General features: G+C 41.8%; 1 protein-coding gene across 1 annotated transcript in view; it reads left to right on the forward strand.

The window, feature by feature from the left end:
• The first annotated feature begins 21159 nt into the window (after positions 1-21159).
• The window catches only part of ST3GAL3 (ST3 beta-galactoside alpha-2,3-sialyltransferase 3), a 298525-nt gene continuing 291763 nt past the window's right edge, over positions 21160-27921 (forward strand). Inside the window, exon 1 of the mRNA XM_056533074.1 lies at positions 21160-21455. The gene's annotated coding sequence lies outside the window, so the exon portion shown is untranslated. The remainder of the gene's footprint in view (positions 21456-27921) is intronic.

Genomic DNA, 27921 nt, shown 5'->3' on the forward strand with positions numbered 1-27921 from the left:
TGACCATAGTGCTCTCTGCTGACCTCTGCTGTCCATTATAGGAACTGTCCAGAGCAGGAGAATATCCCCATAGAAAACATATGGTGCTCTGGACAGTTCCTAAAATGGACAGCAGAGGTCGTCAGAGAGCACTGTGGTCATGACATCAGAGGAAATGCATTTCTTTTTTGGATTTCTCTTTAGTATACAGCCCCTAAATTGTACTGGAAGGATTAAGATTTTTTTAATAGAAGTGATTTACAAATCTGTTTAACCTTCTGGCGCCAGTTGATTAAAAAAAATAAAAATTCCACCGGAGTACCCCTTTAAGGCAGTGTTTTCCCAACCAGGACGCCCCAGCTGTTGCAAAACTACAACTCCCAGCATGCTCTAACAGCCTTTGGCTGTCCGGGCATGCTGGGAGTTGTAGTTTTGCAACAGCTGGAGGTAGTCTGGTTGGGAAACACTCCCTTAAACATGGAGAAAAGGTATGATTCTATTCTGTAATTCCAAACTGGTGGTAGAACTACAACTCCCAGCATGTCCTGACAGCTGCAGAATGTGTCAGATACCAGGGTGTGCTGGGTGTTGTAGTTTTACAACAATCCGAGTTATATCGAATACCAGAATTCGGGATGGGAATAAATGAAGAGATGTGGGCGTACACGCGCCAATATTTTTTATTTTTTTCCTACTCCGGCCGCCCGTTTCCCTTCGGACGCCTTCACATCTGTGACTTTTATCTGGAAGCCATCATCAACTTTATAGGGAACTTTTTTTTTTTTATATTTTTTTCACCATTCTCTACAGTATTTAAAACAACTAAAAAAATGTAATTTGTATAAACTTGTGAGTCTTAATTTATCAAATATCATCAATAACCGGAAGAAGGAGCGCGATTCCGCTTTATTACCCTGTGCGCTTGGCACCGCGGCCGCTCATTCAGAAAGGAAAGCTTATTTATACAGAAACATTTTGTAAGAATAGATACATAGTTTCCCAGGAGTCCGACCTCGTTGACCGTTTTCTACCGGATAGTGGATTGCCCCGTAGTTGACCGTAGGTTGCAGGTGAAATATAATAGAAGCTGGATCGTACCATTATGCACGGTAGAGAGGGGGGGGGGGGAGTATTGGAAATGGCGGCGAGTTCTTTAACCCTTCCTTGGTCTAGAGCACGGAGAAAGGCCGCTCGCTCCCCTCCTGCTGTTTTGCAGCATTGATCCCTGTCAACAACAAAAATAAAGGAAAAACCCTCAAGAGACTTTATTTTATTTTCTTTTTAAAACTAAAACTTTAAATTATACAGCAAAGTAGAGCATTAATTTTAGCAATAAACTTGTGTGGCGTGCAGCTATTGTGTCTGGATATTATTTGACTATATGTGGTATTTAAATAAAAAAAATTATTACTCGTTGTCCTGCTCATTGATGCGTGGGGGTCTTTGATGATGACTGCAGCCTCTAAGAGTGTTTCCCAACCAGGGTGCCTCCAGCTGTTGCAAAACTACAACTCTCAGCATGCCTGGACAGCCATTGGGTTGTGGGGAAACATGGCCTGTACAGATGGATCCAGATCTCTATAGAGAAACATGTCCTGGTCAGATGGATCCAGATCTCTATAGAGAAACATGGCCTGGTCAGATGGATCCAGATCGCTATAGAGAAACATGGCCTGGTCAGATGGATCCAGATCTCTATAGAGAAACATGGCCTGTACAGATGGATCCAGATCTCTATAGAGAAACATGGCCTGGTCAGATGGATCCAGATCTCTATAGAAAAACATGTCCTGGTCAGATGGATCCAGATCTCTATAGAGAAACATGACCTGGTCAGATGGATCCAGATCTCTATAGAGAAACATGTCCTGGTCAGATGGATCCAGATCTCTATAGAGAAACATGGCCTGGTCAGATGGATCCAGATCTCTATAGAGAAACATGTCCTGGTCAGATGGATCCAGATCTCTATAGAGAAACATGGCCTGGTCAATTGGATCCTGATCTCTATAGAGAAACATGACCTGGTCAGATGGATCCAGATCTCTATAGAGAAACATGGCCTGGTCAGATGGATCCAGATCTCTATAGAGAAACATGGCCTGGTCAGATGGATCCAGATCTCTATAGAGAAACATGGCCTGGTCAGATGGATCCAGATCTCTATAGAGAAACATGTCCTGGTCAGATGGATCCAGATCTCTATAGAGAAACATGACCTGGTCAGATGGATCCAGATCTCTATAGAGAAACATGGCCTGGTCAGATGGATCCAGATCTCTATAGAGAAACATGGCCTGGTCAGATGGATCCAGATCTATGTAGAGAAACATGGCCTGGTCAATTGGATCCTGATCTCTATAGAGAAACATGACCTGGTCAGATGGATCCAGATCTCTATAGAGAAACTTGATGCCTGATGAAGCTTGTTGTCCAGCGAAACGCGTTGCATGCTGGGTAAATCATTTTACCTTTGAAGTCTTGTGCGCCGCTTTTATCCTGTGCTGTTCCTTGGAGGGATCTGTCTGAGTGCTTCACCTGTGTTGCCAGGAGTGGCTGCCGATCTTTGCCCGTTGAGGGTTATTCCACGCTTTTACCATAGTTGTACTTGGTTGCAGTACAACTATACTCAGTGAGCATTTTTGCTTTTTTCCCCCATCTCCTCTTTATAATACGTTATCACACTAGGAGCGCTCTCCTTGTCTATATTTGCTATAGAGAAACATGTCCTGGTTTAGATGGATCCAGATCTCTATAGAGAAACATGGCCTGATCAGATGGATCCAGATCTCTATAGAGAAACATGACCTGGTCAGATGGATACAGATCTCTATAGAGAAACATGGCCTGGTCAGATGGATACAGATCTCTATAGAGAAACATGGCCTGATCAGATGGATCCAGATCTCTATAGAGAAACATGGTCTGGTCAGATGGATCCAGATCTTTATAACCTGACCTGGTCAGATGGATCCAGATCTCTAGAGAGAAACATGTCCTGGTCAGATGGATCCAGATCTCTATAGAGAAACATGTCCTGGTCAGATGGATCCAGATCTTTATAACCTGACCTGGTCAGATGGATCCAGATCTCTAGAGAGAAACATGTCCTGGTCAGATGGATCCAGATCTCTATAGAGAAACATGACCTGGTCAGATGGATCCTTATCTCTATAGAGAAACATGATCTGGTCAGCTGGATCCTTATCTCTATAGAGAAACATGGCCTGGTCAGCTGGATCCTTATCTCTATAGAGAAACATGACCTGGTCAGATGGATCCAGATCTCTATAGAGAAACATGACCTGGTCAGATGGATCCAGATATCTGCAGAGAAACATGGCCTGGTCAGATGGATCCAGATCTCTATAGGGAAACATGTCCTGGTCAGATGGATCCTTATCTCTATAGAGAAACATGATCTGGTCAGCTGGATCCTTATCTCTATAGAGAAACATGGCCTGGTCAGCTGGATCCTTATCTCTATAGAGAAACATGACCTGGTCAGATGGATCCAGATCTCTATAGAGAAACATGACCTGGTCAGATGGATCCAGATATCTGCAGAGAAACATGGCCTGGTCAGATGGATCCAGATCTCTATAGAGAAACATGGCCTGGTCAGATGGATCCAGATCTCTATAGAGAAACATGGCCTGGTCAGATGGATCCAGATATCTGCAGAGAAACATGGCCTGGTCAGATGGATCCAGATCTCTATAGAGAAACATGGCCTGGTCAGATGGATCCAGATCTCTATAGAGAAACATGGCCTGGTCAGATGGATCCAGATCTCTATAGAGAAACATGGCCTGGTCACATGGATCCAGATCTATAGAGAAACATGTGGCAAAATTTGTCAGAAGAACCATGGAGTCATGACACTTTCCTTACCAAATTGTTTACTATATAACGTGGTCTCCCACCTGTTCTCCAGTCTTCGGCTGTACGCCATGCCGGGAGTTGTAGTTTTGCCACAGCTTAGGGAACAGTGCCAACAGTATTGGATCTAGTTTTCTATCCTGTAGTTGAATAGTTCATCACTAGATGGAATAAAAAACACTTCGGGCCACATGTTCCTAATAGAGCCAGGATAGCGATGGAGACGATGTATGAATACGGAGGTTTGACCTATACAAATACTGCACATTCTGCTCTATACAAAATAATAACCATAATGATACATGCACATGGGGCACATTTGTTGCAGGCATTTTTGCTGCCATCCCATTCATTTAATTTGCTGCACAGATGCTCAATAGGGTTTAGGTCTGGAGATATTCTTGGCCCGTCCATCACCTTTTACCCTCAGCTTCTTTACAAGGCAGTGGTGGTCTTGGAGGTGTTTGGTATCGTGTGAATACTGCCCTGCGGCCCAGTCTCTGAAGGGAGGGGGTCATGCTCTGCTTCGGTATGTCACAGTACATGCTGGCATTATGGACCTGTGCTCCCCACAATATGGATACACCATGAGAGGCGTCCTCCTCAATAGCCAGTGTAGTGCTGCTCTCCATGCCTTTATGCCCCAATCTCTCTCTCAGACTCCTGCGTTGCCTCCTCTGGTTCATAAACTGCTCCTACTGATCCCCTCTCTTACCGACTGCTCTTTATCTTTTTTTGGTTTCCCCTCTCTCACAGACTGCTCCTTATTACCCCCCACTGTAACAACCTGCTCCCCTACTTTTCTTCTACACTACACAGATTACTCTCCGTGGCCACTTTTCTTACAGAATGCTTCTCATGGTCCTCATCTTCCAGAGACCACTGCCGTGCCCCTAATGTCACACAGACTGCTCCCTATTCCACCTCTCACAGACTGCTCTTTGCCCCCCCCCCCCCACAGACCACTCCCCCATAACAGACAGCTCCTCCCTCACAGATTTCCCCAATGATCTCCCATCTCCTTCACACAGACTACGCTACATGCCCAACGGTGTTGAATAGGAGCAGTATTATAGTAGTTATATTCTTGTATATAGGAGCAGTATTATAGTAGTTATATTCTTGTATATAGGAGCAGTATTATAGTAGTTATATCCTTGTATATAGGAGCAGTATTATAGTAGTTCTATTCTTGTATATAGGAGCAGTATTATAGTAGTTATATCCTTGTATATAGGAGCAGTATTATAGTAGTTCTATTCTTGTATATAGGAGCAGTATTATAGTAGTTATATTCTTGTATATAGGAGCAGTATTATAGTAGTTATATTCTTGTATATAGGGGGCAGTATTATAGTAGTTATATTCTTGTATATAGGAGCAGTATTATAGTAGTTATATTCTTGTATATAGGAGACAGTATTATAGTAGTTATATTCTTGTATATAGGAGCATTATTATAGGAGTTATATTCTTGTATATAGGGGCAGTATTATAGTAGTTATATTCTTGTATATAGGAGCAGTATTATAGTAGTTATATTCTTGTATATAGGAGACAGTATTATAGTAGTTATATTCTTGTATATAGGGGGCAGTATTATAGTAGTTATATTCTTGTATATAGGAGACAGTATTATAGTAGTTATATTCTTGTATATAGGAGCAATATTATAGTAGTTATATTCTTGTATATAGGAGCAGTATTATAGTAGTTATATTCTTGTATATAGGAGCAGTATTATAATAGTTATATTCTTGTATATAGGAGCAGTATTATAGTAGTTATATTCTTGTATATAGGAGCAGTATTATAATAGTTATATTCTTGTATGTAGGAGCAGTATTATAGTAATTATATTCTTGTATATAGGAGCAGTATTATAGTAGTTATATTCTTGTATATAGGAGCAGTATTATAGTAGTTATATTCTTGTATATAGGAGCAGTGTTATAGTAGTCATATTCTTGTATAAAGGAGCAGTATTATAATAGTTATATTCTTGTATATAGGAGCAGTATTATAATAGTTATATTCTTGTATATAGGAGCAGTATTATAATAGTTATATTCTTGTATATAGGAGCAGTATTATAGTAGTCATATTCTTGTATATAGGAGCAGTATTATAGCAGTTATATTCTTGTATATAGGAGCAGTATTATAGTAGTCATATTCTTGTATAAAGGAGCAGTATTATAATAGTTATATTCTTGTATATAGGAGCAGTATTATAATAGTTATATTCTTGTATATAGGAGGTAGTATTATAGTAGTTATATTCTTGTATATAGGAGCAGTATTATAGTAGTTCTATTCTTGTATATAGGAGGTAGTATTATAGTAGTTCTATTCTTGTATATAGGAGCAGTATTATAGTAGGGGGGGAAAAAGGGGGGAGGGGGGGGGGGAGGAAATGGGAAGGGGGAAGGGAAGGAGGGAAAAATAGGAAAGGAAAAATAATTAAAAAAATAAATAAAATATAAGAAATAAAATGAAAAATAAATAATAATAAAAATAGAAAATAAATAATAAAAAATAATGGATGAAAAATAAAAATGAAAAAATGAAAAAATAAATGATAAAAAATAAAAATTAAAAGTAGAAAATAAAAAATGAAAATAAATAAATAAAAAATAAATGATAAAAAATAAATAAAATATTAAAAATAAATAAAATAAATAATTAAAAAATCAAATAAATAAAATAAAAAAATAATAAAAATATGAAAAATAAATAAAAAAAATAAATAAAAAGAGGGGGGGGAAGGGAAAAGAAGGGGAAGGGGGGGTTGGTTAAAGGGGAAAAAAGGGGGGGCAAAGGGAAAGAGAGAAAAAGAAAAGGAGGGAAGAACAGTGTTAAGAATAAAAACAATGTTAGAAAAAAAGTGCAGGGGTAGAAAATAAATAGAAAACTGAATACCATATTTACATGAAAGGTTTCAAGCTAAAATCAACATTTAAACCTTTTGGGTGCATAGTCTCCAACGTATATATAAATTTTAGCTCTTTCTGCCGCAATAGTTTCTCCCTATCTCCTCCTCGACGTAATGGGGGCACATGATCAATATATATATATATATATTTCATGTCTGGATCAAACCAAAAAGCCCATTAACCAAGGAAGAATGGAAAATCAGTGACGCCATTGCTGCAGCTTATCATGTATATATATATATGCTCTGCGTAGTCATCGGTAGCTGGTATCAGGTCGCCGGCTGCTCCTGCATTAGTCACAATCCGTTGTACGGACTCATATAGTGTAATCTATGATTTATGGCAGGAAAAATGGGGAAAAAAAGAGCTCAATTATGTCTAATGACTCAGGTAACAATAAATACATACAGTATATAATCAATACAGGACAATTCTAGCTACTAAGGTCCTGAATTATGCAGAGTATAAAATGTGTCCTAGAAAAGTTAACCTCATACAATGTGTATATCGTTCCTTCATTTCCCTATCTATCTATCTCATATCTATCTATCTATCTATCTCACATCTATCTCATATCTATCTATCTATCTCATATCTATCTACCTCATATCTATCTCATATCTATCTATCTCATATCTATCTATCTCATATCTATCTATCTCATATCTATCTATCTCATATCTATCTATCTCATATCTATCTACCTCATATCTACCTCATATCTATCTATCTCATATCTATCTATCTCATATCTATCTATCTATTTATCTCATATCTATCTATCTATCTCATATCTATCTATCTCATATCTATCTATCTATTTATCTCATATCTATCTATCTATCTCATATCTATCTATCTCATATGGCAGGTATAGGTCAGGGAAGTCCATATAAGGCCCTGCCCGCCTGTCCCTAGCTGAGTATGAGTCGAGTACGACAAAGACAAGTAGAGAGAGAGAAGTTACGTCTGTCACCCAGCCTCCTCCATGCTGACAGGGTGTCCATTGTCTACTGCAAGTCTAAAGGTAACTTTCAGGAGAAAGACTGATACCGAAGGGCCTGATAGCAAACAGAGAAAACCGGGGGCCGCATGTCTCTAGGTCCTCTAGCAGAACTTATTGTTGAGTCAGGTGATACCCATATAGATGCGCCAGCTGGATCGTGTCACAGTAAAGACAACTCTGGTTGATTTGGGATCCTGTGCAAAGTCTTCACACCCCTGAGACGACCCTGCATCAGTGGGATTGCGATAGAGAGCCTACAAGTCACCAGTCTTAGTATCCAGAGTCAAAAACAAAGTCCAGAACTCCTAAACAAGTCAATCTATATTCTCAGTCAAGTTTATTTAGTCACTGATACACTGCAACAAACACCTCTCCTCTGCACACTACAGTAACTCTTGCAGCTCTTACAGCCTGGGACTTTGTGAAACAAACTGTTACTGCTGTTTACCAGTAATATTTAGGGCTGGGTCCCACTGGACTCCACACCACCCGCAGCACCATTGGCATTTCAGAAGAACTACTGGTCCCAGCAGACAACCCCTGGGTCGCCACAAGCTTTTTTGGCATCACGAACAGGATACGGCTGTCAGCTCCATTACAAGACGGACTTCTGATTGTATCACAAACTGTGCCATAGGAGTGTGGACGCCATCTTGAGAGACTTCTCCATTATCAATTGCAGTGGGATAGTGACAAGTAGTGAAGTTTTCACCCCAAAATCTCCTCTCTATCTCCCATACATATATATATATATATATATATATATATATATATATATATATCTGTAAATACAATCACTAAGAAAAAAATCATTTTATTTGATGTAATTGGTAAGAAAAATAATGCAGGTGATATTTTAGGGTCCTACAAAAAAGTAAAAGTGCTGAAAATGTGACATTTTATTACAGACGTTCTATGGAGACCGAGGAGATTCTCCTGATCCAGCAAAGATTTCCTGATGATGTCCGGGACATAGAGGAGCGGCCATATATATAGGGGAGGGGACAGCACAGGAGCTGTAATACTAGATGGGGTCATTATGGTGATGATGATGGTGATGATGATAATAGAGATGATGGTGATGATGATAGAGATGATGATGGTGATGATGATAGAGATGATGATGGTGATGATGATAATAGAGATGATGGTGATGATGATAGAGATGATGATGGTGATGATGATAGAGATGATGATGATGATAGTGATGATGGTGATGATGGTGGTGAAGATGATGTTGATGATGATGGTGGTGATGATGGTGATGATGTTGATGATGGTGATGATGATGGTGGTGAAGATGATGTTGATGATGATGGTGGTGGTGATGATGATGGTGGTGGTGGTGATGATGGTGATGGTGATGGTGGTGATGATGATGATGGTGGTGGTGATGATGGTGATGGTGATGGTGGTGATGATGATGATGATGATGATGGTGGTGATGATGGTGGTGATGATGATGGTGGTGATGATGATGATGGTGGTGATGATGATGGTGGTGATGATGATGATGGTGATGATGATGAGGGTGGTGATGATGATGATGATGGTGATGATGATGATGGTGATGGTGTTGGTGATGATGGTGATGATGATGATGGTGGTGATGATGGTGGTGATGATGGTGATGGTGATGATGGTGAGGGTGGTGATGATGATGGTGATGGTGTTGGGGATGATGGTGATGATGATGATGGTGGTGATGATGATGGTGGTGATGATGGTGATGATGGTGATGGTGATGATGGTGAGGGTGGTGATGATGATGGAGATGATGATGATGATGATGGTGGTGATGATGGTGATGGTGATGATGGTGATGGTGATGATGGTGAGGGTGGTGATGATGATGGTGATGATGATGATGATGATGGTGATGGTGGTGGGGATGATGATGATGATGTTGCCGTTGCAGTGCTCAGGGTTAATCCCCAGCAGGGGGAGCTCCACAGACCTGTAATGAAGTTCCCTGTCAATAAGCCTCTTTGTGTCTCAGATGTGTCAGTGACTTGTATGCCTCCTCCATCCAGGATTATGTGGAGGGCTGAGCTGCGCTAAGCAGACGTTAACTACTTCAAACCTGGGATGACAGGACGCGGCGGAGATGGTGACCAACGTGATGCCACCCTGGACCTCACCTTATCATTATGCCCAGTGCTGGGCCTAGGGGGCACAATGGAGCTTATTTACGAAGACAGTCACAAAGGAAAAGCTGAGACACTGCCGATGGGAAGATGTTGAGTTCCGTCCCGTCCCGTATCCTCCCCCGTCTCAGGTTTTCCTCTTAGAAGCCCCCCTCCTCCCCTTTTGTATGTGACTGTGATTATATGGAGGATTGTTCATTCTGCTGATATATTGTGTGGGGGAGATTTATACAGAACTGAGCAGAGGGAGAGCGGAGCAGGTGTCCATAGGGACCAATCAAATCACTTTTTTCATTTTTAACAAGGCCTCAAAAACTAAAGCAGTGATCTGATTGGTTGCTATGAGCCCCCGGTGAACGTCTGCACAGGTTTTGATAAATCTTGGTCTCTGTTTCTTTTCTTTCCCATTTAATTGTTGTCTGTAAATAAAGATATTCCAGCTATAATCCAGGGGGTGAGAACCTATCCTGACCTTCGTTCTCACAGCTGAGTGTGCGTTACAATTGTTTTTTGTAGCCATTCTCTGTAGACTAAGCAGCCTGGACTCCGGATTGATCCATTTTACCTGCACTGATACATTGGACACGTTCACAATGGGTTTTTCCACTCAGATTCCATCGAATTAATTGACTTGTTTATTCCGGAAGAATCCAATTGAAATTAATAGGAGGCTGAAAACCGATCCTAATGGAAATGGACTCTCCGTAGTGTGAGCATAGCCTTAGTGTGAGCATAGCCTTAGTGTGAGCATAGCCTTAGTATATTTATTGGCTCAGAAGTGTGATAGCCAATAATTGTTGTCTTACAGATCTGCCTGGTGGAGAAGGGCGCCCACCAGTGGTGTTACTAGGAATTGAGATCCAGGGCACATGTTCTGGATATTTATATAAGCGACAATTTTACCTGTATGAGGGGATCCGGTCTAAAGGTTTGGCGCTATTGGCTCCCTGTCCTATTACTGCTTTAGACTTGTGTCCTATGAGAACATGCTGAGGAGCCAAGGATCGCACCAGGGGCCACAGACAGCAGGAAGGAGGGGGTGAGGGCACAAAGGTCAGGTGAGTGGTGGAACAAAGAGGGCATCACTGCGGTGTGGAAGCATTACCGTGTAGAATGCACAGAAGGGGGCGTAATTCGTGTGTGGGGGTCAATGTAAATGTATGAGGTGCTGAGAGAAGAACTACAACATGATGATATTATTCAGATGCTCTGCAGAGGTTATATGTGGTCTTAATGTGGCTGTATTATTTGTTCCTTTTATACTGATATAATCAAATATATATATATATATATATATATATATATATATATATATATACATACATGGAAAAAGAAAAATAGCCAGCACAACTACCTAATACACGGGGGCACGCTGCTGTGGCAAATACAGAGTATACAAAAAAGAAGATTGCAGCAGCACACTTGGTCAAAAAATGGAGGCTCTTACCGAACTTTTTGATCAAAACGTATCCCCCCCATCCACCACGCGGAGGTGACCTCATTTAGGATGGGACCCTAACACAAATTCTGAGCCTAACACTCATAACCACTCACCTCTGCTGTGCATATAGCCTCTGACTGCAGGTAACATGTTATAGAGCAGGAGGAGCTGAGCAGATGATATATACAATACAGTACAATCTGCAGGTATCATGTTATAGAGCAGGAGGAGCTGAGCAGATGATATATACAATACAGTACAATCTGCAGGTATCATGTTATAGAGCAGGAGGAGCTGAGCAGATAATATATACAATACAGTACAATCTACAGGTATCATGTTATAGAGCAGGAGAAGCTGAGCAGATGATATATACAGTACAGTACAATCTGCAGGTATCATGTTATAGAGCAGGAGGAGCTGAGCAGATGATATATACAATACAGTACAATCTGCAGGTATCATGTTATAGAGCAGGAGGAGCTGAGCAGATGATATATATACAATACAGTACAATCTGCAGGTATTATGTTATAGAGGAGGAGGAGCTGAGCAGATGATATATACAATACAGTACAATCTGCAGGTAACATATTATAGAGCAAGAGGAGCTGAGCAGATGATATATACAATACAGGACAATCTGCAGGTTTCATGTTATAGAGCAGGAGGAGCTGAGCAGATGATATATACAATACAGTACAATCTTCAGGTATCATGTTATAGAGCAGGAGGAGCTGAGCAGATGATATATATAATACAGTACAATCTGCAGGTAACATGTTATAGAGCAGGAGGAGCTGAGCACCTGATATATACAATGCAGTACAATCTGCAGGTATCATGTTATAGAGCAGGAGGAGCTGAGCAGAGGAAATATACAATACAGTACAATCTACAGGTATCATGTTATAGAGCAGGAGGAGCTGAGCAGATGATATATACAATACAGTACAATCTGCAGGTATCATGTTATAAAGCAGGAGGAGCTGAGCAGATGATATATATAATACAGTACAATTTGCAGGTAACATGTTATAGAGCAGGAGGAGCTGAGCAGAGGATATATACAATACAGTACAATCTGCAGGTATCATGTTATAGAGCAGGAGGAGCTGAGCAGAGGATATATACAATACAGTACAATCTGCATGTATAATGTGATAGAGCAGGAGGAGCTGAGCAGATGATATATACAATACAGTACAATCTGCAGGTAACATGTTATAGAGCAGGAGGAGCTGAGCAGATGATATATACAATACAGTACAATCTACAGGTAACATGTAATAGAGCAGGAGGAGCTGAGCAGATGATATATACAGTACAGTACAATCTGCATGTATCATGTCATAGAGCAGGAGGAGCTGGGCAGATGATATATACAATATAGTACAATCTGCAGGTAACATGTTATAGAGCAGGAGGAGCTGAGCAGATGATATACACAATACAGTACAATCTGCAGGTATTATATTATAGAGCAGGAGGAGCTGAGCAGATGATATATACAACACAGTACAATCTGCAGATATCATGTTATAGAGCAGGGGGAGCTGAGCAGATGATATATACAATACAGTACAATCTGCAGGTATCATGTTATAGAGCAGGGGGAGCTGAGCAGATGATATATACAATACAGTACAATCTGCAGGTATCATGTTATAGAGCAGGAGGAGCTGAGCAGATGATATATACAATACAGTATTATCTGCAGGTATCATGTTATAGAGCAGGAGGAGCTGAGCAGATGATATATACAATACAGTACAATCTGCAGGTATCATGTTATAGAGCAGGGAGAGCTGAGCAGATGATATATACAATACAGTACAATCTGCAGGTATCATGTTATAGAGCAGGAGGAGCTGAGCAGATGATATATACAATACAGTACAATCTGCAGGTATCATGTTATAGAGCAGGAGGAGCTGAGCAGATGATATATACAGTACAGTACAATCTGCACGTATCATGTTATAGAGCAGGAGGAGCTGAGCAGATGATATATACAATACAGTACAATCTGCACGTATCATGTTATAGAGCAGGAGGAGCTGAGCAGATGATATATACAATACAGTACAATCTGCAGGTATCATGTTATAGAGCAGGAGGAGCTGAGCAGATGATATATACAGTACAGTACAATCTGCAGGTATCATGTTATAGAGCAGGAGGAGCTGAGCAGATGATATATGCAATACAGTACAATCTGCACGTATCATGTTATAGAGCAGGAGGAGCTGAGCAGATGATATATACAATACAGTACAATCTGCAGGTATCATGTTATAGAGCAGGAGGAGCTGAGCAGATGATATATACAATACAGTACAATCTGCAGGTATCATGTTATAGAGCAGGAGGAGCTGAGCAGATGATATATACAATACAGTACAATCTGCAGGTATCATGTTATAGAGCAGGAGGAGCTGAGCAGATGATATATACAGTACAATCTTCAGGTATCATGTTATAGAGCAGGAGGAGCTGAGCAGATGATATATACAATACAGTACAATCTGCAGGTATCATGTTATAGAGCAGGAGGAGCTTAGCAGATTATATATACAATACAGTACAATCTGCAGTGAACATGTCATAAATCTCTTTCTGGGCCAAGTGGTCATGGGGGTGGTCCTATTCAGTGATTGGCAGCTCTTTCTATGCACACTTATACACTGATAACTGTCAGTCTCCACCCACATGACTACTTTGCCCCGAATGAGCGGAGATTTACATGAATAAATGACTAGTAACAATGGAAGATTTCCCATAAAACTATATATCAATCTGCTCAGCTCCTCCTGCTCTATAACATGATACCTGCAGATTGTACTGTATTGTATATATCATCTGCTCAGCTCCTCCTGCTCTATAACATGTTACATGCAGATTGTACTGTATTGTATATATCATCTGCTCAGCTCCTCCTGCTCCATAACATGATACCTGCAGATTGTACTGTATGGTATATATCATCTGCTCAGCTCCTCCTGCTCTATAACATGTTACCTGCAGATTGTACTGCATTGTATATATGATCTGCTCAGCTCCTCCTGCTCTATAACATGTTACCTGCAGATTATACTGTATTGTATATATCAACTGCTCAGCTCCTCCTGCTCTATAACATGTTACCTGCAGATTGTACTGTATTGTATATATCATCTGCTCAGCTCCTCCTGCTCTATGACATGTTACCTGCAGATTATACTGTACTGTATATATCATCTGCTCAGCTCCTCCTGCTCTATAACATGATACCTGCAGATTGTACTGTATTGTATATATCATCTGCTCAGCTCCTCCTGCTCTATAACATGACACCGGCAGATTGTACTGTATTGTATATATCATCTGCTCAGCTCCTCCTGCTCTATAACATGTTACCTGCAGATTGTACTGTATTGTATATATATCATCTGCTCAGCTCCTCTTGCTCTATAATATGACACTGGCAGATTGTACTGTATTGTATATATCATCTGCTCAGCTCCTCCTGCTCCATAACATGATACCTGCAGATTGTACTGTATGGTATATATCATCTGCTCAGCTCCTCCTGCTCTATAACATGTTACCTGCAGATTGTACTGCATTGTATATATGATCTGCTCAGCTCCTCCTGCTCTATAACATGTTACCTGCAGATTATACTGTATTGTATATATCAACTGCTCAGCTCCTCCTGCTCTATAACATGTTACCTGCAGATTGTACTGTATTGTATATATCATCTGCTCAGCTCCTCCTGCTCTATGACATGTTACCTGCAGATTATACTGTATTGTATATATCATCTGCTCAGCTCCTCCTGCTCTAAAACATGTTACCTGCAGATTGTACTGTACTGTATATATCATCTGCTCAGCTCCTCCTGCTCTATAACATGATACCTGCAGATTGTACTGTATTGTATATATCATCTGCTCAGCTCCTCCTGCTCTATAACATGACACCGGCAGATTGTACTGTATTGTATATATCATCTGCTCAGCTCCTCCTGCTCTATAACATGTTACCTGCAGATTGTACTGTATTGTATATATATCATCTGCTCAGCTCCTCCTGCTCTATAATATGACACTGGCAGATTGTACTGTATTGTATATATCATCTGCTCAGCTCCTCCTGCTCTATAACATGATACCTGCAGATTGTGCTGTATTGTATATATCATCTGCTCAGCTCCTCCTGCTCTATAACATGTTACCTGCAGATTATACTGTATTGTATATATCATCTGCTCAGCTCCTCCTGCTCTATAACATGTTACCTGCAGATTGTACTGTACTGTATATATCATCTGCTCAGCTCCTCCTGCTCTATAACATGATACCTGCAGATTGTACTGTATTGTATATATCATCTGCTCAGCTCCTCCTGCTCTATAACATGACACTGGCAGATTGTACTGTATTGTATTTATCATCTGCTCAGCTCCTCCTGCTCTATAACATGTTACCTGCAGATTGTTCTGTATTGTATATATCATCTGCTCAGCTCCTCCTGCTCTATAACATGATACTGGCAGATTGTACTGTACTGTATATATCTGCTCAGCTCCTCCTGCTCTATAACATGATACCTGCAGATTGTCCTGTATTGTATATATCATCTGCTCAGCTCCTCCTGCTCTATAACATGTTACCTGCAGATTGTACTGTATTGTATATATCATCTGCTCAGCTCCTCCTGCTCTATAACATGTTACCTGCAGATTGTACTGTATTGTATATCATCTGCTCAGCTCCTCCTGCTCTATAACATGTTACCTGCAGATTGTTCTGTATTGTATATATCATCTGCTCAGCTCCTCCTGCTCTATAACATGATACTGGAAGATTGTACTGTATTGTATATATCATCTGCTCAGCTCCTCCTGCTCTATAACATGACACCTGCAGATTGTACTGTATGGTATATATCATCTGCTCAGCTCCTCCTGCTCTATAACATGTTACCTGCAGATTGTACTGTATTGTATATATCATCTGTTCAGCTCCTCCTGCTCTATAACACGTTACCTGCAGATTGTACTGTATTGTATATATATCATCTACTTAGCTCCTCCTGCTCTATAACATGTTACCTGCAGATTGTACTGTATTGTATATATCAATCTGCTCAGCTTCTCCTGCTCTATAACATGTTACCTGCAGATTATACTGTATTGTATATATCAACTGCTCAGCTCCTCCTGCTCTATAACATGTTACCTGCAGATTGTACTGTATTGTATATATCATCTGCTCAGCTCCTCCTGCTCTATAACATGTTACATGCAGATTGTACTGTATTGTATATATCATCTGCTCAGCTCCTCCTGCTCCATAACATGATACCTGCAGATTGTACTGTATGGTATATATCATCTGCTCAGCTCCTCCTGCTCTATAACATGTTACCTGCAGATTGTACTGTATTGTATATATAATCTGCTCAGCTCCTCCTGCTCTATAACATGTTACCTGCAGATTATACTGTATTGTATATATCAACTGCTCAGCTCCTCCTGCTCTATAACATGTTACCTGCAGATTGTACTGTATTGTATATATGATCTGCTCAGCTCCTCCTGCTCTATAACATGTTACCTGCAGATTATACTGTATTGTATATATCATCTGCTCAGCTCCTCCTGCTCTAAAACATGTTACCTGCAGATTGTACTGTACAGTTTATATCATCTGCTCAGCTCCTCCTGCTCTATAACATGATACCTGCAGATTGTACTGTATTGTATATATCATCTGCTCAGCTCCTCCTGCTCTATAACATGACACCGGCAGATTGTACTGTATTGTATATATCATCTGCTCAGCTCCTCTTGCTCTATAACATGTTACCTGCAGATTGTACTGTATTGTATATATATCATCTGCTCAGCTCCTCCTGCTCTATAATATGACACTGGCAGATTGTACTGTATTGTATATATCATCTGCTCAGCTCCTCCTGCTCTATAACATGATACCTGCAGATTGTGCTGTATTGTATATATCATCTGCTCAGCTCCTCCTGCTCTATAACATGTTACCTGCAGATTATACTGTATTGTATATATCATCTGCTCAGCTCCTCCTGCTCTATAGCATGTTACCTGCAGATTGTACTGTATTGTATATATCATCTGCTCAGCTCCTCCTGCTCTATAACATGACACCTGCAGATTGTACTGTATTGTATATATCATCTGCTCAGCTCCTCCTGCTCTATAACATGTTACCTGCAGATTGTACTGTATTGTATATATATCATCTGCTAAGCTCCTCCTGCTCTATAATATGACACTGGCAGATTGTACTGTATTGTATATATCATCTGCTCAGCTCCTCCTGCTCTATAACATGTTACCTGCAGACTGTACTGTATTGTATATATCATCTGCTCAGCTCCTCCTGCTCTATAACATGTTACCTGCAGATTGTACTGTATTGTATATATAATCTGCTCAGCTCCTCCTGCTCTATAACATGTTACCTGCAGATTGTTCTGTATTGTATATATCATCTGCTCAGCTCCACCTGCTCTATAACATGATACTGGAAGATTGTACTGTATTGTATATATCTGCTCAGCTCCTCCTGCTCTATAACATGATACCTGCAGATTGTACTGTATGGTATATATCATCTGCTCAGCTCCTCCTGCTCTATAACATGTTACCTGCAGATTGTACTGTATTGTATATATCATCTGTTCAGCTCCTCCTGCTCTATAACATGTTACCTGCAGATTGTACTGTATTGTATATATATCATCTGCTCAGCTCCTCCTGCTCTATAACATGTTACCTGCAGATTGTACTGTATTGTATATATCATCTGCTCAGCTCCTCCTGCTCTATAACATAATACCTGCAGAATGTACTGTATTGTATATTTATCATCTGCTCAGCTCCTTCTGCTCTATAACATGATACCTGCAGATTGTACTGTATTGTATATATCATCTACTCAGCTCCTCCTGCTCTATAACATGTTACCTGCAGAATGTACTGTATTGTATATATATCATCTGCTAAGCTTCTCCTGCTCTATAACATGATACCTGCAGATTGTACTGTATTGTATATATCATCTGCTCAGCTCCTTCTGCTCTATAACATGTTACCTGCAGATTGTACTGTATTGTATATATCATCTGCTCAGCTCCTCCTGCTCTATAACATGATACCTGCAGATTGTACTGTATTGTATATATCATCTGCTCAGCTCCTTCTGCTCTATAACATGTTACCTGCAGATTGTACTGTATTGTATATATCCTCTGCTCAGCTCCTCCTGCTCTATAACATAATACCTGCAGAATGTACTGTATTGTATATATCCTCTGCTCAGCTCCTCCTGCTCTATAACATAATACCTGCAGAATGTACTGTATTGTATATATATTATCTGCTCAGCTCCTCCTGCTCTATAACATTGTCACGATTCGGCTAGCTGCATGTGGATCCTCTGTGTCAGCGAGGGATTGGCGTGGACTGTGTCGGTGAACCGGTTCTAAGATGCTACTGGTATTCACCAGAGCCCGCCGCAAAGCGGGATGGTCGTGCTGCGGCGGTAGCAACCTGGTCGTATCCACCGGCAACGGCTCAACCTCGCTGACTGCTGAGAAGGCGTGGGACAGAAGGACTAGGCAGAGGCAAGGTCAGACGTAGCAGAAGGTCGGGGCAGGCGGCAAGGTTCGTAGTCAATGTGGATAGCAGAAGATCTGGAAACACAGTCTTTGGACAACACTAAACGCTTTCACTGGCACAAGGCAACAAGATCCGGCAAGGGAGTGCAGGGGAAGTGAGGTAATATACACAGGGAGCAGGTGGAAGCTAATTAGGCTGATTGGGCCAGGCACCAATCATTGGTGCACTGGCCCTTTAAATCTTAGAGAGCTGGCACGCGCGCGCCCTAGAGAGCGGAGCCGCGCGCGCCAGCACATGACAGCCGGGGACCGGGACGGGTAAGTGACTTGGGATGCGATTCGCGAGCGGGCGCGTCCCGCTATGCGAATCGCATCCCCGCCGGCAATGTCAGTGCAGCGCTCCCGGTCAGCGGGTCTGACCGGGGCGCTGCAGAGAGAAAGACGCCTTGAGCGCTCCGGGGAGGAGCAGGGACCCGGAGCGCTCGGCGTAACAAACATGTTACCTGCAGATTGTACTGTATTGTATATATCATCTGCTCAGCTCCTTCTGCTCTATAACATGATACCTGCAGATTGTACTGTATTGTATATATCATCTGCTCAGCTCCTCCTGCTCTATAACATGTTACCTGCAAATTGTACTGTATTATATATATCATCTGCTCAGCTCCTCCTGCTCTATAACATGTTACCTGCAGATTGTACTGTATTGTATATATCATCTGCTCAGCTCCTCCTGCTCTATAACATGATACGTGCAGATTGTACTGTACTGTATATATCATCTGCTCAGCTCCTCCTGCTCTATAACATGTTACCTGCAGATTGTACTGTATTGTATATATCATCTGCTCAGCTCCTCCTGCTCTATAACATGATACCTGCAGATTGTACTGTATTGTATATATCATCTGCTCAGCTCCTCCTGCTCTATAACATGTTACCTGCAGATTGTACTGTATTATATATATCATCTGCTCAGCTCCTCCTGCTCTATAACATGTTACCTGCAAATTGTACTGTATTGTATATATCATCTGCTCAGCTCCTCCTGCTCTATAACATGTTACCTGCAGATTGTACTGTATTGTATATATCATCTGCTCAGCTCCTCCTGCTCTATAACATGTTACCTGCAGATTGTACTGTATTATATATATCATCTGCTCAGCTCCTCCTGCTCTATAACATGTTACCTGCAGATTGTACTGCATTATATATATCATCTGCTCAGCTCCTCCTGCTCTATAACATGTTACCTGCAGATTGTACTGTATTGTATATATCATCTGCTCAGCTCCTCCTGCTCTATAACATGATACCTGCAGATTGTACTGTATTGTATATATCATCTGCTCAGCTCCTCCTGCTCTATAACATGTTACCTGCAGATTGTCCTGTATTATATATATCATCTGCTCAGCTCCTACTGCTCTATAACATGTTACCTGCAGATTGTACTGTATTGTATATATCATCTGCTCAGCTCCTCCTGCTCTATAACATAATACCTGCAGATTGTACTGTATTGTATATATATCATCTGCTCAGCTCCTCCTGCTCTATAACATGTTACCTGCAGATTGTACTGTATTGTATATATCATCTGCTCAGCTCCTCCTGCTCTATAACATGTTACCTGCAGATTGTCCTGTATTATATATATCATCTGCTCAGCTCCTACTGCTCTATAACATGTTACCTGCAGATTGTACTGTATTGTATATATCATCTGCTCAGCTCCTCCTGCTCTATAACATAATACCTGCAGATTGTACTGTATTGTATATATATCATCTGCTCAGCTCCTCCTGCTCTATAACATGTTACCTGCAGATTGTACTGTATTGTATATATCATCTGCTCAGCTCCTCCTGCTCTATAACATAATACCTGCAGATTGTACTGTATTGTATATATATCATCTGCTCAGCTCCTCCTGCTCTATAACATGTTACCTGCAGATTGTACTGTATTGTATATATCATCTGCTCAGCTCCTCCTGATCTATAGCGTGATGCCATATAACATGTGACAGGTTCCCTTTAAGGTGGAATGAGAGCCATGCAGGGCTTCCCACTCTTACGTGATGGATCTGGGGTTGGAGCCGCCTCTGTCCCCTCATTCTCAGTGATAAAGACGCAGTTGATCCCGGAGGGGGAAGGAGGTGTTGCTTACATTTGGAGTGCGACCACAGGAAGGGAAATGCTTGTAGTGCGCTCCTGAGTAACACAAGAGATGGATTAGTGTGACAGCTGTCTGGCCGCCTCTCAATGCCGCCTTTCTGTGCTGCTCTCCTCCTCTACAGCCGCTATCTGGGGACCACAACCCCAAACTTCTCATGGAGGATTAGAGGTGGCCATGTATGAAGAGCGGGACCACGAAGAATAGATCAATGTGAACAGTGACCTCAAGGTAAGGATCGAAGAACAGTGCAGCGAGAAAGGAACAGAGCAATAAAGTTCTGCCATTCAATCTACTGTATCTAGAGATTAACCATGTGCACTGTTACATTGTATCAGCCATCTAATTATCATAATATTTATATAACAGCAAAATATTCTGCAGCACTTTACAATTCTAAGAGACAAAAAATGTAAACTTATTATTTCAACAAGAGGAGTGAGGACCCTGATCACAAGAGATTACAGTCTATGAGGAGTGAGGGTCCTGATCACAAGAGATTACAGTCTATGAGGAGTGAGGGTCCTGATCACAATAGATTACAGTCTATGAGGAGTGAGGATCCTGATCACAAGAGATTACAGTCTATGAGGAGTGAGGACCCTGATCACAAGAGATTACAGTCTATGAGGAGTGAGGATCCTGATCACAAGAGATTACAGTCTATGAGGAGTGAGGATCCTGATCACAAGAGATTACAGTCTATGAGGAGTGAGGGTCCTGATCACAAGAGATTACAGTCTATGAGGAGTGAGGGTCCTGATCACAAGAGCTTACAGTCTATGAGGAGTGAGGACACTGATCACAAGAGATTACAGTCTATGAGGAGTGAGGATCCTGATCACAATAGATTACAGTCTATGAGGAGTGAGGGTCCTGATCACAAGAGATTACAGTCTATGAGGAGTGAGGACCCTGATCACAAGAGCTTACAGTCTATGAGGAGTGAGGATCCTGATCACAAGAGATTACAATCTATGAGGAGTGAGGATCCTGATCACAAGAGATTACAGTCTATGAGGAGTGAGGACCCTGATCACAAGAGCTTACAGTCTATGAGGAGTGAGGGTCCTGATCACAAGAGATTACAGTCTATGAGGAGTGAGGGTCCTGATCACAAGAGATTACAATCTATGAGGAGTGAGGATCCTGATCACAAGAGATTACAGTCTATGAGGAGTGAGGATCCTGATCACAAGAGATTACAGTCTATGAGGAGTGAGGATCCTGATCACAAGAGATTACAGTCTATGAGGAGTGAGGACCCTGATCACAAGAGATTACAGTCTATGAGGGTCCTGATCACAAGAGATTACAGTCTATGAGGAGTGAGGATCCTGATCACAAGAGATTACAGTCTATGAGGAGTGAGGGTCCTGATCACAAGAGATTACAGTCTATGAGGAGTGAGGATCCTGATCACAAGAGATTACAGTCTATGAGGAGTGAGGATCCTGATCACAAGAGATTACAGTCTATGAGGAGTGAGGACCCTGATCACAAGAGATTACAGTCTATGAGGAGTGAGGGTCCTGATCACAAGAGATTACAGTCTATGAGGAGTGAGGATCCTGATCACAAGAGATTACAGTCTATGAGGAGTGAGGATCCTGATCACAAGAGATTACAGTCTATGAGAAGTGAGGATCCTGATCACAAGAGATAACAGTCTATGAGGAGTGAGGACCCTGATCACAAGAGATTACAGTCTATGAGGAGTGAGGACCCTGATCACAAGAGATTACAGTCTATGAGGAGTGAGGATCCTGATCACAAGAGATTACAGTCTATGAGGAGTGAGGATCCTGATCACAAGAGATTACAGTCTATGAGGAGTGAGGATCCTGATCACAAGAGATTACAGTCTATGAGGAGTGAGGATCCTGATCACAAGAGATTACAGTCTATGAGGAGTGAGGGTCCTGATCACAAGAGATTACAGTGTATGAGGAGTGAGGGTCCTGATCACAAGAGATTACAGTGTATGAGGAGTGAGGGTCCTGATCACAAGAGATTACAGTCTATGAGGAGTGAGGACCCTGATCACAAGAGATTACAGTCTATGAGGAGTGAGGGTCCTGATCACAAGATATTACAGTCTATGAGGAGTGAGGACCCTGATCACAAGAGATTACAGTCTATGAGGAGTGAGGATCCTGATCACAAGATATTACAGTCTATGAGGAGTGAGGATCCTGATCACAAGAGATTACAGTCTATGAGGAGTGAGGATCCTGATCACAAGAGATTACAGTCTATGAGGAGTGAGGATCCTGATCACAAGAGATTATAGTCTATGAGGAGTGAGGGTCCTGATCACAAGAGATTACAGTCTATGAGGAGTGAGGGTCCTGATCACAAGAGATTACAGTCTATGAGGAGTGAGGATCCTGATCACAAGAGATTACAGTCTATGAGGAGTGAGGATCCTGATCACAAGAGATTACAGTCTATGAGGAGTGAGGACCTGATCACAAGAGATTACAGTCTATGAGGAGCGAGGATCCTGATCACAAGATCTTACAGTCTATGAGGAGTGAGGATCCTGATCACAAGAGATTACAGTCTATGAGGAGTGAGGATCCTGATCACAAGAGATTACAGTCTATGAGGAGTGAGGGTCCTGATCACAAGAGATTACAGTCTATGAGGAGTGATGATCCTGATCACAAGAGATTACAGTCTATGAGGAGTGATGATCCTGATCACAAGAGATTAGTCTATGAGGAGTGAGGGTCCTGATCACAAGAGATTACAGTCTATGAGGAGTGAGGATCCTGATCACAAGAGATTACAGTCTATGAGGAGTGAGGAACCTGATCACAAGAGATTACAGTCTATGAGGAGTGAGGATCCTGATCACAAGAGATTACAGTCTATGAGGAGTGAGAATCCTGATCACAAGAGATTACAGTCTATGAGGAGCGAGGATCCTGATCACAAGAGATTACAGTCTATGAGGAGTGAGGGTCCTGATCACAAGAGATTACAGTCTATGAGGAGTGAGGGTCCTGATCACAAGAGATTACAGTCTATGAGGAGTGAGGATCCTGATCACAAGAGATTACAGTCTATGAGGAGTGAGGACCCTGATCACAAGAGATTACAGTCTATGAGGAGTGAGGACCCTGATCACAAGAGATTACAGTCTATGAGGAGTGAGGACCCTGATCACAAGAGATTACAGTCTATGAGGAGTGAGGGTCCTGATCACAAGAGATTACAGTCTATGAGGAGTGAGGGTCCTGATCACAAGAGATTACAGTCTATGAGGAGTGAGGGTCCTGATCACAAGAGATTACAGTCTATGAGGAGTGAGGATCCTGATCACAAGAGCTTACAGTCTATGAGGAGTGAGGGTCCTGATCACAAGAGATTACAGTCTATGAGGAGTGAGGATCCTGATCACAAGAGATTACAGTCTATGAGGAGTGAGGGTCCTGATCACAAGAGCTTACAGTCTATGAGGAGTGAGGACCCTGATCACAAGAGATTACAGTCTATGAGGAGTGAGGGTCCTGATCACAAGAGCTTACAGTCTATGAGGAGTGAGGACCCTGATCACAAGAGATTACAGTCTATGAGGAGTGAGGATCCTGATCACAAGAGATTACAGTCTATGAGGAGTGAGGATCCTGATCACAAGAGATTACAGTCTATGAGGAGTGAGGATCCTGATCACAAGAGATTACAGTCTATGAGGAGTGAGGGTCCTGATCACAAGAGATTACAGTCTATGAGGAGTGAGGATCCTGATCACAAGAGATTACAGTCTATGAGGAGTGAGGGTCCTGATCACAAGAGATTACAGTCTATGAGGAGTGAGGATCCTGATCACAAGAGATTACAGTCTATGAGGAGTGAGGATCCTGATCACAAGAGATTACAGTCTATGAGGAGTGAGGATCCCGATCACAAGAGATTACAGTCTATGAGGAGTGAGGATCCTGATCACAAGAGATTACAGTCTATGAGGAGTGAGGATCCCGATCACAAGAGATTACAGTCTATGAGGAGTGAGGGTCCTGATCACAAGAGATTACAGTCTATGAGGAGTGAGGGTCCTGATCACAAGAGATTAGTCTATGAGGAGTGAGGATCCTGATCACAAGAGATTACAGTCTATGAGGAGTGAGGGTCCTGATCACAAGAGATTACAGTCTATGAGGAGTGAGGATCCTGATCACAAGAGATTACAGTCTATGAGGAGTGAGGATCCTGATCACAAGAGATTACAGTCTATGAGGAGTGAGGACACTGATCACAAGAGATTACAGTCTATGAGGAGTGAGGACCCTGATCACAAGAGATTACAGTCTATGAGGAGTGAGGATCCTGATCACAAGAGATTACAGTCTATGAGGAGTGAGGGTCCTGATCACAAGAGATTACAGTCTATGAGGAGTGAGGATCCTGATCACAAGAGATTACAGTCTATGAGGAGTGAGGGTCCTGATCACAAGAGATTACAGTCTATGAGGAGTGAGGATCCTGATCACAAGAGATTACAGTCTATGAAGAGTGAGGGTCCTGATCACAAGAGATTACAGTCTATGAGGAGTGAGGATCCTGATCACAAGAGATTACAGTCTATGAGGAGTGAGGACCCTGATCACAAGAGATTACAGTCTATGAGGAGTGAGGATCCTGATCACAAGAGATTACAGTCTATGAGGAGTGAGGGTCCTGATCACAAGAGATTACAGTCTATGAGGAGTGAGGATCCTGATCACAAGAGATTACAGTCTATGAGGAGTGAGGACCCTGATCACAAGAGATTACAGTCTATGAGGAGTGAGGATCCCGATCACAAGAGATTACAGTCTATGAGGAGTGAGGATCCTGATCACAAGAGATTACAGTCTATGAGGAGTGAGGATCCTGATCACAAGAGATTACAGTCTATGAGGAGTGAGGGTCCTGATCACAAGAGATTACAGTCTATGAGGAGTCAGGATCCTGATCACAAGAGATTACAGTCTATGAGGAGTGAGGATCCTGATCACAAGAGATTACAGTCTATGAGGAGTGAGGATCCTGATCACAAGAGATTACAGTCTATGAGGAGTGAGGGTCCTGATCACAAGAGATTACAGTCTATGAGGAGTGAGGACCCTGATCACAAGAGATTACAGTCTATGAGGAGTGAGGACCCTGATCACAAGAGCTTACAGTCTATGAGGAGTGAGGATCCTGATCACAAGAGATTACAGTCTATGAGGAGTGAGGATCCTGATCACAAGAGATTACAGTCTATGAGGAGTGAGGATCCTGATCACAAGAGATTACAGTCTATGAGGAGTGAGGATCCTGATCACAAGAGATTACAGTCTATGAGGAGTGAGGGTCCTGATCACAAGAGATTACAGTCTATGAGGAGTGAGGATCCTGATCACAAGAGATTACAGTCTATGAGGAGTGAGGGTCCTGATCACAAGAGATTACAGTCTATGAGGAGTGAGGATCCTGATCACAAGAGATTACAGTCTATGAGGAGTGAGGATCCTGATCACAAGAGATTACAGTCTATGAGGAGTGAGGATCCCGATCACAAGAGATTACAGTCTATGAGGAGTGAGGATCCTGATCACAAGAGATTACAGTCTATGAGGAGTGAGGATCCCGATCACAAGAGATTACAGTCTATGAGGAGTGAGGGTCCTGATCACAAGAGATTAGTCTATGAGGAGTGAGGATCCTGATCACAAGAGATTACAGTCTATGAGGAGTGAGGGTCCTGATCACAAGAGATTACAGTCTATGAGGAGTGAGGATCCTGATCACAAGAGATTACAGTCTATGAGGAGTGAGGATCCTGATCACAAGAGATTACAGTCTATGAGGAGTGAGGACACTGATCACAAGAGATTACAGTCTATGAGGAGTGAGGGTCCTGATCACAAGAGATTACAGTCTATGAGGAGTGAGGATCCTGATCACAAGAGATTACAGTCTATGAGGAGTGAGGGTCCTGATCACAAGAGATTACAGTCTATGAGGAGTGAGGATCCTGATCACAAGAGATTACAGTCTATGAGGAGTGAGGGTCCTGATCACAAGAGATTACAGTCTATGAGGAGTGAGGATCCTGATCACAAGAGATTACAGTCTATGAGGAGTGAGGACCCTGATCACAAGAGATTACAGTCTATGAGGAGTGAGGATCCTGATCACAAGAGATTACAGTCTATGAGGAGTGAGGGTCCTGATCACAAGAGATTACAGTCTATGAGGAGTGAGGATCCTGATCACAAGAGATTACAGTCTATGAGGAGTGAGGATCCCGATCACAAGAGATTACAGTCTATGAGGAGTGAGGATCCTGATCACAAGAGATTACAGTCTATGAGGAGTGAGGATCCCGATCACAAGAGATTACAGTCTATGAGGAGTGAGGGTCCTGATCACAAGAGATTACAGTCTATGAGGAGTCAGGATCCTGATCACAAGAGATTACAGTCTATGAGGAGTGAGGATCCTGATCACAAGAGATTACAGTCTATGAGGAGTGAGGATCCTGATCACAAGAGATTACAGTCTATGAGGAGTGAGGACCCTGATCACAAGAGATTACAGTCTATGAGGAGTGAGGGTCCTGATCACAAGAGATTACAGTCTATGAGTAACAGGGTGGAGACAAAAAGGAAGATGATTTGTTCTTCTTCTTATGGTTAAATGTTCCCCGAGGATGATTCTG

Source organism: Hyla sarda, chromosome 7 (genome assembly GCF_029499605.1).
Source record: "Hyla sarda isolate aHylSar1 chromosome 7, aHylSar1.hap1, whole genome shotgun sequence".
Lineage (NCBI taxonomy): Eukaryota > Metazoa > Chordata > Amphibia > Anura > Hylidae > Hyla > Hyla sarda.